The sequence below is a fragment of the Rhipicephalus sanguineus genome, chromosome 2 (assembly GCF_013339695.2).
Source record: "Rhipicephalus sanguineus isolate Rsan-2018 chromosome 2, BIME_Rsan_1.4, whole genome shotgun sequence".
NCBI lineage: Eukaryota > Metazoa > Arthropoda > Arachnida > Ixodida > Ixodidae > Rhipicephalus > Rhipicephalus sanguineus.
The window spans coordinates 141,204,066-141,217,027 of record NC_051177.1 but is presented as its reverse complement, the minus strand read 5'-3'; positions in this window follow the sequence as shown (position 1 = coordinate 141,217,027).

The following is a 12,962-nucleotide window of genomic DNA, read 5'->3' as shown; positions in this document are numbered from 1 at the left end:
TCCGTCTCTGGCGAATCCTTTCTTCAGCGAGTTAAGGGGCTGATATACTGCAGCGTAACGTCGACGCGCGCGCACGCTCGGCACAGTGACGCTACGCTAACAAACGTGCAGCACTCTATAGGCCAACGCGCGATGCGACTGACGCGCCCAGCATCCGTCAACGCGCCCCGGCTGCAGCCGGCGCGAGATGCGACATGCTGCATTCCACGCCGGCGACGTTATCCAGACTGAAGTGCGTCTGTGTCTCTACGTGAAGAAGGGACGCCAAGTGCGCTCAATTGCGCATGCGTCAAGGCGACGTAGTGCGTCGCGCAAGTGGGAGTATAGAGTGCTCTGTTTTCGCGTCAACGTAACGTGACAAACCTAGCGTCGCCAACTCCCGCCGCCGCGGGCTACTGCGCTGCAAGCCCCCATTGCGACGTCCGTGTAGGTCCACGATGTTCCACGCAGCCGACACGTGCACGAACAGCAGCAAAGACACACCAGGTCGGTCACAGAGGAAGCATAAATGCCGACAGCGACGTCACGGGTACAGCATCACGAGAAACCTCGGCACGAAATGGCGTCGGCGGCGCGGAAGCGCGCTGTTGCCAGACTGGCGGCGAGATCAAAAGAGCGCCGAACTCTCCCAAAGGGAATATACGGCTAGACCACCCATCCATCCATCCACCCGACCACCCGTAGAGCAACGTAACGTTTTCAGATTACTTCAGTTGGCAAAGACCGCGGCCTTCCAGTGGCGCGGGGCGGCTCGCCGCGATCGCCAACCAGGCGGGGGCGCTGCGGTCGCGTTAGGATTGGTCTCGGCGCGTCGTCTGCTACTGCGCTGCTGATTCAAAGGGGCCGACAAGCGACTACAACAGGGGTTAACTCGATGTGGTAGTCACTCTCATTTCACTTGGCTTGAGCGAAATGCGCGTTTTAGTTGTATCTCAGCATTATAACAAGAAACAGCACGTAAGACAGGGCATGAAAAAGTAAGTTAAAGATAAGGCAAACACTGCACAGTGCGCTTACCTTCATTCTGTTTCCCGTTGTAATCGGCTTTAATTTTTCCCCTGTATATGCGCAAATCATCTCAGGCTCCCGTAATGCTCAATCATATTCCAACCTCACCTGAACATGTATTACGCCAGCTGCTGAAAACCCTACCAAATCAAAAACCAGCAAGAAAGCCAGAAAAACACGTCTTGCCATTTTCATTCGATTTCGTGAAACAGAATGCAACACGTACATTTATTTGCAGTGACGTATTTACGGGGTGTGTGCGAGTATTCGAAAATTTCGATATTCAAATGAAACAGTGCCTTCCTCGATTCTATCATCGAATCGAATAACCGTCATTTGTAATGAGGGCCACATCACAGCGCTGTGCCATGTCCACTTTTCGTCTTCGTCTGTGTTTTTCGTGCTGTTAGCCACGATGAAATCTGCACCAACTCGCCCTGTATTCCATCCTACTTAATGTCATTTGTAAGCCCGAATATTTCAAAATGTCATTTGCAACGGCGTAAGGCAAAAATTGGCGCAAAAGCACGATACCTGACATTCCTGTAGGGCATATTAGAGGCACGCTACCTCGCTTGAGGAGCACGTCTTTTTTAACAAGGAGCATTCGCGCTTTCTGAACAATTATGTGGATACGCCTATACTTAATCCCTGCAGTTGCTTTCCTCGCTCAACTCCTGCCGTGAAAGGGCTACAATTTTTAAATATTTTTAGTTGCCTTCATTCACTGACCAAAGAAGGAAAACAAATCACTATTCCAGTGCGTTCCTCCCGCCATAAGCCTACAAATGCTGTGTACCTATGGCATATGCGCCCATTCTAATACGTATCGATCTTTTTTTACAGCAAAGGTGTAAATGAGTACGGGCGAAACCTAAATGTTCAACATGAATTTTCGGCAATGTATATATTTTCATGTATTCATGTACCCACTAGCATGGGCCGTGAAGGGCCTGCAGTATATTTAAAAAAAAAAAGAAAGAAATATGGAATACACTTCTATCTGACATCGTCCTAACCGACCTTTCTTTTTGGGGTTACTGCTCATCTAATGTCCCGTTTTGATTCCTCTGAGTATAATAAATAAATAAATACTAAACATATGAATACGAGGACGTGAACATCAATTTGTATAATTAATTCGTTCTAAGAATAGCTGTTTCAGATTCGTGACTTATTCAAAAAGTATACCATATTCAATACTATTCGCTTCTGTCACTATTCGATTGGGCCTCAAAAATCACTATTCGCACATCCTTAATACCATCGGAGAGCTGCTCATGATGACGGAACTGTACGGGAAGCCTTCACATTAGCTTTATTTTTTTGCTGATGCGACGTTTAGCACATAGGCTTTTGCAAGCGTCTTTGGCAGCAAAATGCATCCTGAACACTATGTACGAGTGAACTTCTGCAGTAGTGGTACGTGGTCCGCCTCGGTGGTGCAGTGGTTGCTCGACTGCTGACAGGAAGGTCGCGGGTTCGATCCTAGCCGCGGCGGTCGCATTTCGATGGATGTGCTAAAGAACAGTGTACTGTGCGATGTCAGTGCACGTTAAACACCCGATGGTCTAAATTTTCGGAGGCAATACAACGGCGTGCTTCATAATCATATCCATCGTGGTTTTGGCACGTAAATACCCCAGATATTATTGCAGCAGTGGTGTCCTTAATTGTGAACGGGACAACCGACAGTTGTCACATCACAGTCCCGAAGAGCGCCAAGAAGGGCTAAAAAAGTGTCGAAACATACCCGGTTCCTTTGCAGCTCAACTGAAAACGTGGTTTCAATGCCTCTAAACATACACAAAAACTCCCATAAAGAAACGTCGCGGTACGGAAATGCCACAGCCGAAGCATACCCCAAACAACAGCTCGAGGCGCGTTGCGCTGACACTTCGCGGTATCTTTTCAAATACGTATGCACGATCACTGCAATGAGCTCATGCCTTGGTGGAACGCGTGAAACCTCAGAATATATGAGCGATTAACGCGCGAGCACAAACCGACAACGCAGCAAAAGCACGCGGCTGAAGCAAGCATCGCCCTTCGTACTGCATCTCAAGTTCTCAACCGATCTCAACGCTACGCCAGCGCCACCTCTCGCGACGGCGACAAAACCTGGCCGCCTCTCGAAGCTAGTTTGCAAACTGAAAATAGCCACTGTACTGAAAATAATCTAAAAACGTTGCCGTAAAATCACTGGAACGGGAAAAGTACCGCGACCGCCCTGCCCGCCGCCATATTTCGTCCAGCGCGGCCGAAGCTGCGGCGGCGTGGTATTGATTTCACGCGTAGGGATGGTAAAATCGATGAACGATTAACCGATTAATCGATTAAAGGTCCACAATTAATCGATTAATCATAATCGATTTGTGTCTTTCGATTAATCGAATTAATCAATTAAAACTATTGGATTAATCGATTACGGCATCCCCCACTCCCGCCCCCAACCTCGCCCCTTGGCCGGAGCGCATGACTGCGAGGCGCGCTGTCCTGAGACGCAGACGCTGAACGCTATCCACGCTGAACGCTATCCTTAGACGCAGGAAGTTGCAAAGCCGATTACAACTACTTTTTCTGGTTCTATTTGGGATGCCGTCGATCGCGCACTTCTACGCAATTGCGTTGCACTGGAGTACGATCCGATGAAGTAAATGCCTTCTTAGTTCAAGACATACTATAGTAACCCTGTAGTCGATCGCCGCACCAATCCGAACCCACTTGAGACTTGGCACAGCATGCGAACTGGCCTAGATCATGTGTTTGACGTTGCAATGAAGTATTTGCCAATTCCTGCATTGTCAGTAGCATCCGAGCGCCTTTTTTCGCATGCTGGATGTGTGGCGACCCAAAGGAGGTGTCGGTTGTTGCCCGAGCATCTCGGGCAACTGACATTTCTTCGCTCAGTAGAAAAAAGCATGTGGTTCGGAGCAGCAACCCCATGAAACAACACAAAAGGAGACTGTTGAGAAAGTTAGCAGCACGGCGATTCGCCAACTTTCAAACGAGAAGTTGATTCTTTTCTGTAAATTTCATACGTGTCAGCGCATCGTCTTGTAGCTTATTTTGTTCGTGTTTGTTTTTTGCCGCGCTGTTTCATCGTGTTGCCGCATAAACGCATGTCTGCTTACATTTGGTAAACGAGTTGTTTTCGTCACCTGTAGTGTCAATCGCAACTTTCTTTGTATTTTATTCAACCCTCAGATTTTACTCGTTTCTTGTGTAAGTGCGGCATTGTAATATGCGCTGCTTATTTACTCACTGGTTCTTAGTGCCGTTCTGTTTTACTCTTTAGCAAATAAAATATTGTTTACCAATGAAACAGAGAGAGAAAATGTATTATAAGGCAGAGAGGGTGGCCTGAGCTAGTACGCCCCAGCCCAGGCACGTAGGCAAGGGGGGGGGGGGGCGCCCCCCCCCCCGAAATTTTTCCAGCCCTCTATATTTCCAGGCAACTTTTTTTGTTTTTGCCATGGAAAGACTGTCTTTCGAACAATTAGGCCTTGGGCCCCCCCCAGAAAAAAAATCCTGGCTACGTGCCTGCCCCAGCCTGCTACACTGCACCGGGGAAAACGCAACGGGGCAAAAAGAGTGATGAAGTACGATGATGGGGAGATGATTAGGTAATCCGAATATACATAATAAGATACGTTTGCTAGCGTAAAGAGGACAACGACGCTAGTAACCATCTTTTATTTGCTGTATACCAACTAGCCCAACTGTCCGTCTTATAGGGTATGTATACCGTTTTCATAATTGTTGAGCTAACTTTCCTACGATGCAGTTAGTCCAATTAATGGCAGCTAGTCACTTCTTCAAACAGAGTGTTCAAGCGTGGTTTGCTTGCGCTGGGACGCGGAAAGTGTAAACTCGGCTCTCTTGACACGAACACGCATAACAGGCAAACGCCAGCACATGCAACTACGACCTCGTCTTCTCTTGAAGCACGAAAGTTGCTGCCATTAGTTGAGAGAAAATGTAGTCCAGGAATGCGCACTCGCGAATTGTGAAAAGGCCCTTATAGACCCTTTATGTAATCCGCAACTTTACGCGTCGGTTTACCGAACGTCTAGCATCCAGTGCATTACTATTGAAGAAGTGACCTTGTAGCACTTAGTAATACTGTATGGTCGCATATTTAGGGAGAAATACAGCTTTCAGCTAGAGGCCCCCGTCTTCTGCTGTGACAAGAAAGGACAGTCGCGCAATTTATGTTGTAGTATGTAGTATACTAGATAGCGCTCACAGTTCAGGATGTACGCACAATTGAAAAGGTGTGAGTGGAGCCGTGTTACGGCAAAGATCAGGTGAAACCTGCGGAGTATACTGGCGCAGCTGCTGTTTTTTCTAGCCGGGAGGTAGAAACTCATGTCACTCTATTTCCCGCAATATTAATTAGAACTGACAGACAATAATGCCAAGGAAAGTATAGAGGATGTTATTTGTAATAATTGGGATGTCAATGTGAAGAAAGTAAAGTGGACGAAAAGATAACTTGCCGCCGGCAGGGACTGAACTCGTGCATTTAAACTTAGGAGTGTTAGTCAGCGCCGATCACAGCCATGGCGGCGAGTGTGGAACACTCTTTTTCTGCCTTTTGGCGTCACGTAGCAAGTGACCTTTTTTACGAGCTGGCAGCTGACCAATAATCCCTCGCATACTACCTGAAGACACCAAGTCTGCCAGAACGAGGCCCTCGCTATGAATGAAGGAAAGAAGGTGACTTTTAAGGGCTCATTTTTCTTTGTCATACACCCTTAACCTCCCCTATACTTTCCTTCGCATTATTGTCTGTTAGTTCTAATTAATATTGTGTCTAACAAAGAAGAATGAGCCCCTAAAAGTAATTCGAAGGTCGCAGGTTCGGTCCCTTCCGGCGATAAGTTATCTTTCCGTCCACTTCACTTTCTTCAGATTTATATCACTATTATTACAAATAACAACCCCTATACTTTTTCTTGGCAATATTGTCTCTTATTTCTAATTAATATTGTGTCTAACAAAGTAGAACGAGCCCCTAAATGTCATCTTCTTTCCTTCTATTTCCCGCAGTTGCCTGTCAGATGGTCTGTTTGAGGCCAGTATATTTCTGTGTAATTTCTGCATAGGTGACCTCAAGAAAAAGATCGCGTCAGTCCGCAATTATAGTATTATGTAGGGCTTCCACAATATCTAATCGACAAGCCGAGAAAAGATGACTTGCTTACTAGAGCGAGCGTCTTATTTAATTTCTCCTCGTCTCTCTTTTACCTTTCTCGGGATTTCCTCACCCTCCGCCACACTGCGTGTTTCAACTGCGACTTTCCAACCAGTGTGGTCCCCGAACGCGCCTCCGGTTTCGATGAGCTCGAGTAGGCAGGCTTTGAGAAAATGCGACCTCTGCCGAATAGTCCAGGGATGATGGCCACAGATGCTTGAATCCGCGACATCAACCAACGACGACCGGCCCCTCGTGTCCAGTGTGCGAAAGTGCGAATTTTCGCACACTGCACGCAAGGGGCCCGTCGTCGACACTTTCGAAAGGGGGAATTTTGGATCGCCAGCGCGTCTAATGAAAAGATTTGGGCCCATATTAAACACGAACGATGCCTCTCAAACAAAGAGATATCGGTTTTAAAGCACCCATTAAAAATGTCGATTAATCGATTAATCGATTAAAAGATTCCACCGAAAGCAATTAATCGATTAAAGGCTAAATCGATTAACGATTAACGATTAATCGATTAAGAATTTTAATCGACCATCCCTATTCACGCGGAGTAACGCATGTTTTACGCATTGCGTGCGCTTTTGCAGCCCCGAATGAAGCACACCGTTGTTCTCTAACTGATTAGGAACGAAATAGCGGCAGTTTTCACTTACCTACACGCGTACGCACGCGTACTAACGCGATAAAGAAATGCGAACTGCGCGGCATTTACGAGCTCGGCAGTCGGTATTTGTTAAATGCGAATTATTTCTTAGCGAACGTCTGCGAATTTCAACTGTCTGTCTGTCTGTCTGTCTGTCTGTCTGTCTGTCTGTCTGTCTGTCTGTCTGTCTGTCTGTCTGTCTGTCTGTCTGTCTGTCTGTCTGTCTGTCTGTCTGTCTGTCCGCCCACGACTACGTGCTCTCCTGGCCGTTTCGTTAATGGGATGTATACCAAACTTAGTATGGCATAACGTGACTGTATGAAGAATATAAATTACAGGTGGTAGCATGAAAATAATGACATGTACGCATGATATGCATGCCACGCTTATGGTCGCTCGCAGCCGATTCGCTAGCTTTTTAAACACCAATATTGGTATGGCGTGACAAGAGTGTGACGAACATAAGTTGCTGATCATAACGTGCAAATCATGGCAGGCATGTCATGTAAAACATGATTTAAATGACATGGTCCCGGGGCGCTCGCGGTCGTTCAATGAAATTCATATATACCACAATTGATATGACGAGATTTTTCTGTATGAAGAACGTTAGTGACAGGTGGTAACATGAAAATCATGACTTGCATGTCATGCACAGCATCACTTACATGGCACACTCATGGTGCTCTCGTGGCCGGTTCGCTAGCTTGATATACGCCAAAATTGGTATAGCGCGAGGTTACTGTATGGCGAACATGAATGACAGGTGGTAACGTGAAAATCATGACATGTACGACATGATTTACAATACACTGTCTTGGTGCGCTTCCGCCCGTTTTGTTAACTAGATGTATACCAAATTTGGTATGACATGACAATGGTGCGTGACGAACATAAATTACAGGTCATGCGTTCTATATACCAGATTCTACATGCATGTATGCATGACAAACATGCGATATACAGTGAACACAATGTCATGACATGGATGACTTCACCTGCCTCAAAGACGAACAAGGCGATATATGCAGCTCTTTGCTGGCTGCTTGCATTACATTGATTGCCACAATGCGTGGGATCTGCCGTATTGACACAAAGGGCACAATTATACACTCACGTCACGCGCTACCAATCTTTGTGTATATCAAGCCAGTGTAGCCGCCACGAGTGCACCATGAGCTTGACATGTCAGTCATGCCTTACATGACATGCGTGCCATTATTTTTATTATACCACCTGGTATTTATGTTCGTCATACAGTCACGTCACGCAATACCGATTTTGGTGCATATCAAGCCAGCGAACCGGCCGCGAGTGCACCATGAGCTTGACATGTCAATCATGCCTTACATGACATGCGTGTCATTATTTTCATGTTACCACCTGGTATTTATGTTCGTCATACAGTCACGTCACGCAATACCGATTTTGGTGCATATCAAGCCAGCGTACCGGCCGCGAGTGCACCATGAGCTTGACATGTCAATCATGCCTTACATGACATGCGTGCATTATTTTTATGATACCACTGGTATTTATGTTCGTCATACAGTCACGTCACGCAATACCGATTTTGGTGCATATCAAGCCAGCGAACCGGCCGCGAGTGCACCATGAGCATGGCATGTAAATCATAGCTTACATGACATGCACGCCGTTATTTTCATGTTGCCACCTGGTATTTATGTTCGTCATACAGTCGCGTCACGCAATACCGATTTTGATGCATATTAAGCCAGCGAACCGGCCGCGAGTGCACCATGAGCATGGCGTGTAAATCATACGACATGCGTGCTATTAATTTCATGGTACCACCTGTTATTTATGTTCGTCATACAGTCGCGTCACGCACTTCCTATCTGTACTAGCAGTCAGTTTATCTGTAGCAGTCAATTCCTATAGTGAGTCGTTTCATTACACGTACGGTACACGCCAACATGACCACAAGCTATCAAAGTGGAGTAGCGTATAGATAAATATCATCGCTAACATGTAACACGCAGGTAGCGTTAATAGTAAATTTTAGTTCGTCCGCAAACCTTTAGCTTCTATTCCGTGACGTCTTCTAGACGTTTTTATTGTCTCGGACGAACGTTTATAAAACATCAATTATTCGTTTTGTGCTACCTGGGTCTCCATCAGGGGCGTATCCAGGGGGGGGGGCACAGGCCCGGTGTGCCCCCCCCCCCCGGCACTCGGCGACCGGACCCCCAGTCAACTATTGCGCCACATGAGGCAGCTACTGCATACGGCCTACGCTGCAACCACAGACTGGTCACGAGCTCTTCTTGCAGCGACTTTCCACCAACGTGCGCATGGTCCTCGCCATCGGCTGCCAACAAAAGCTTTCTCAGCTCGCCCAGCTCGCGGACCTAGTGGTGGCGGTCATTCCACCGTCCATCGCGATGCTGCAGGCAGACGTACCCCCTCGCGCGCATACCAACGAGCTGCAGGACAACCGGGAGCAGATATCCCGCCTCGCCGACATCGTCGCAGCGATACAGGCCCGCTGCACACCCGAAAAGCACCGGTGTTCCCCAGCGCAACAAGTAACCTGTTTGTACCACAGGAGGCACGACAACGCTGCTCGCAAATGCATTGCTTCTTGCGATTATGCGGGAAACGACCGCTCCCGGCACTGAGGGCGACCAGTGTTCCGGACACCCCAGAACGTCATCCATCAGTGTTTTTCCTCAGCGACCGCGACAGTGGCCTGCGATTCCTCGTGGACACCGGTGCTGAGGTGAGTGTGTTGCCTGTACGGTCAACAGATCGCCGTGTCTCTAGTGCGTCCCCCCTTCAAGCGGTAAATAACACATCTATTGCCACCTATGGACATCGCTCGCTGCCACTGAATTTAGGCTTAAACAGAACGTTCCGATTCATTTTCATCGTGGTATAGAAGTGAACTTTGGCATCCTGGGTGCGGACTTCGACATTTCGGTCTTCTCGTCGATGTACGCAACAGGCGCCTCCGCGATCTCATGTCGCAGGCGCCGGTCCATGGCTACCCTTCGAACCACCCTCTGCTGAGTCCCACTTCGCTCGGGCCGTCCGGCGCCGAACGCTTTGCTCGCATTCTCCGCGAGTTTCCTGAGTTGACGAGGCAGTCACCAGCCGGCTTTGTGGTGAAGCACGAGGTGCGCCACTACATCGCCACCATCGCCGCCCGTACACGCGCGGCCTTGCCGTTTGCCTCCGGAGAAGTTAAATGTCGCCAGGCAAGAATCTGACCACATGTTGGAACTATAGGGATTGTCAGGCCCTCGTCGAGCACCTGGGCATCTCCGCTCCATATGGTGTCAAAGTCAACACCTGGAGACTGGCGACCATGCGGGGACTACAGGGCGCTGAACCGGGTTACTGTACACCAGACAGGCACCCGGTACCACACATACACGATATCACGACGAGACTTCACGGTGCCACTGTCTTTTCGAAGATCGACCTGGTGCGGGAATACCATCAGATTCACGGTGCCCTGGAGGATGTCCCAAAGACTGCTACTGCAACGTCCATCGGACTTTTCGTATGCCGTTCGGCCTCCGGAACGCGGGTCAAACATTTCAGCGGTTCACGGACGGTGCTATACGCGGCCTCAGCTTCTGCCATGACTATCTTGATGACTTGCTAGACGCATGCAGCACTCTGGAAGAGCACAAAAATCATCTGCGCATCGTCTTCCAGCACTTAGTGGAGCACGGGGTGGTCGTGAACATGTCCAAATGCGAGCTTGGCGTGCCCCAGCTTTCGTTCCTGGGACACGTCATCTCTGCCTCAGCAGTTCCGCCTCAGCTCAACAAGGTCGAAGCCGTGCCGACTGCAAAGCGCCAGCTTCAAGAATTTCTGGGTGTGGTGAACTTCTACCGTCGTTTCATCTCCCGCTGCGCCCGAATGGGCCAAATACTTAACCTCTCCGCGACCTGCTGGTAACTTCACGAAACGGCTCAGACACCCTCTCCTGGTCTCAAGAAGCAATGGAAGCCTTCCGCAAGGTCAAGGACGCCTTGGCAAATGCCGCACTCCTTGAATACCCCAGGCCCGGCGCCCCGCAATGTGTAATGGTGGATGCCACCGGCTGGTCAAACCCGAATACTTCAAAATAAAACAAATGGGTGGGCGTGGCAATATAGACCGAACATCGATTCTTAGCCAATCAATGATCAACGCACGCGGGCCAATGCATACAGACGACCTTATGCATATCCACCTAAGTATCCACCTAACTAGTACAATAAGAAAGTTGCCGCGCAGTCGGCGTAGTTGCCGCGAGCAACTGCGCGGCGGACCGCAGCGCTATGCCGTGGCAGCAGACGACGCGCCGATAGTGGCGCAAGACGGAACTGCAGCGCCGCTAGTTCTCGCGACCGCCGTTCGGACCACCCTCCTCCGCTGGCGGAGATACGGAGCTTTGAAACTTTGTTCTAGTAACGTTGACCGACACAGCCGTTAGGGCTGTATTACAGCAGCTCGTTGGTGGAGTCTGGCGCCCGATTTCTTTCTTCTCGAGGAAGCTAACCCCCACCGAGCGCCAACAGTACCTTCGGAAGAGAACTGCTGGCCGTGTATGCTGCTATATAAGACATTTTCGCCATGTTTTTTATTTATTTGTTAATACTGTCAACCCTCATAGAGGGTCATAACACAGAGGACAATACAATTACATACATAAAAAATGTACAAGGTACATAAAGTTGCGCAATATTTGGCACTTCACAATGAAAACAGGTATTTCCTTAAATAACAATTCAGAATTCAAAATAGCAATTCAAAATTCACTGACATTTTTCAAAACATATACAATGGACATGAGGTCGCTTACATCATTTGGCATTGAAAAAAAATTAAATTGAACAATCTCGTAAATGCGCCTCTACAGCATTTTCAAAGTCGGTGACATCGTTTAAAACAACAATAGCGTTTGGTAGTTTGTTCCACATTTCTACGACATCTGGGAAGAAAGAATATCGAAACGTGTCAGTATTTGTTTGGTATGGTTTTATGACGCAATCGTGGTTAGTTCGGGGGTTTCTTTTGTGTGTAAATATTTGAGCTTATCAATCTTAAGTTGATCGTGAATTATTTGAAAAAATACCTTCACCCTATATTTTTTTCTCCGTACTTCAAGATTATCTAAGTTGCATCTCTGTAACATCAGCGTGACCGATTCCTTCCTTCGGTACGTTGAACAAATAAAACGCGCCGCCAGTCTCTGTATTCTTTCCAGCTTCTTCTTAAGGATCACTTGATGGGGACTCCAAACAACGGCTGAATATTCTAGTATCGTCCTAATGAAGGTGGTGTATGCAATATGTTTTATGTCACGCAATGCATGTTCTAGTTTTTTTCCTCATTATGTATACCTTTTGATAGGCTGTCGTGCAGACGTTATCTATATGTTCATTCCATGACAATTTTCGCGTAATTGTTACCCCGAGATACTTGAACTGGTGCACATTCACCAACAAGTGTCCACCAATGCTGTACGAAAAAGAATGGATAGCTTTCCTTTTGCTGATGTGTATATTAAGATTTAGAATAACTTATTGACATTTTCCATTTCCTACACCAATTATCTAAAATTTTCAGATAATTCTGAACTTTGAGTTGGTCGTCTAGTTTGGTAATTGTGGAGATTAAGCAGTCGTCTGCGAAAAGTTTAACCTGGACACCCTCTTCTGCCGCCACGCTACTGATGTCATTGACAGAGAGGAGAAACAATAGTGGTCCCAATACTGAGCCTTGGGGCACTCCTGAAAGTACAGCTAAAGGATCTGATACATGGCCATCCAGTTTTACTGTACCTGCGTACGGTTTGTTCAATATGCTTCAATCCATTTTTTACGAGTTCATTTATTCCTGCATTACGTAATTTGAAGATTAATTGGACATGGGGTACTTTATCGAACGCCTTCGCAAAATCCACGCAAACCACATCAACCTGTTGTCTTATATCTACAGCACCCGCAAAATCATGAATTGTTCCTATTAACTGTGTCACGGTTGATAACTCGGTCGTGAAGCCACGTTGATAAGGGTACAGCAAAGTGCTCTGATCTAGAAACCTGAGTTTTGCTATTATATGTTCGAACACTTTGC